This window comes from Dreissena polymorpha, chromosome 3 (genome assembly GCF_020536995.1).
Source record: "Dreissena polymorpha isolate Duluth1 chromosome 3, UMN_Dpol_1.0, whole genome shotgun sequence".
Taxonomy (NCBI): domain Eukaryota; kingdom Metazoa; phylum Mollusca; class Bivalvia; order Myida; family Dreissenidae; genus Dreissena; species Dreissena polymorpha.
In genome coordinates this window covers 134,971,482-134,972,202 of record NC_068357.1, presented here as the reverse complement: position 1 = coordinate 134,972,202, position 721 = coordinate 134,971,482, and positions in this window count along the sequence as shown.

Genomic DNA, 721 nt, shown 5'->3' with positions numbered 1-721 from the left:
AAACCTTTAAAATTTAAATGCTCCGTTTAAGTGTGAGACGTGGTGATATATAGAACAGAATTTTGCATTGACAATTTATCATGCCATTTTATAATATTTGGAGAACAATATCCCTTACAAAACGAGCATGAAATGTACGTGTTGCACATTATATAACTTATTGTTTCAATATGAAAACTATTAAGAAATGACAGTTAAGAACACGTGCATCCCACCTTGTGATGTACTGTATAAGGATTCACTTGCGAACTGCGTTTCAATGAATATTGCATGCCCAGTTTGTCATAAACATTCATAAGTCCGGATACACCCAAGATGTTTGAGTCGATTTATACGACTTTCAATTCATCCTCAAGTGTTTTCGAACCAGTAACGACCAGAGTTGCATGGCGATCAAACAAAGCACCACAATAGACCTTCCTCCGACTAATTTATTTTTTACTGGCGATACATGGGTGATTTTACATTTTTATAGTGAACCGCCGAGGTTGGCTAATCATTCTCAGGACACGTGTGATTGAGTTAACTAACTATCGCGATATGACTTAAAACAAAAACACGAACGACCACGCCATGTCTGCCTTTCTGACCGTTGGTGGAAAGGGTACCCATATAAATAGCGAATTCAAAGCATTTAACACTGCGTGCAAGCGAACCACCAGATATGAAGCATTTCTTTCAACATTTGACCGACATGTACCCGGTATAACGTGTGCTTCTA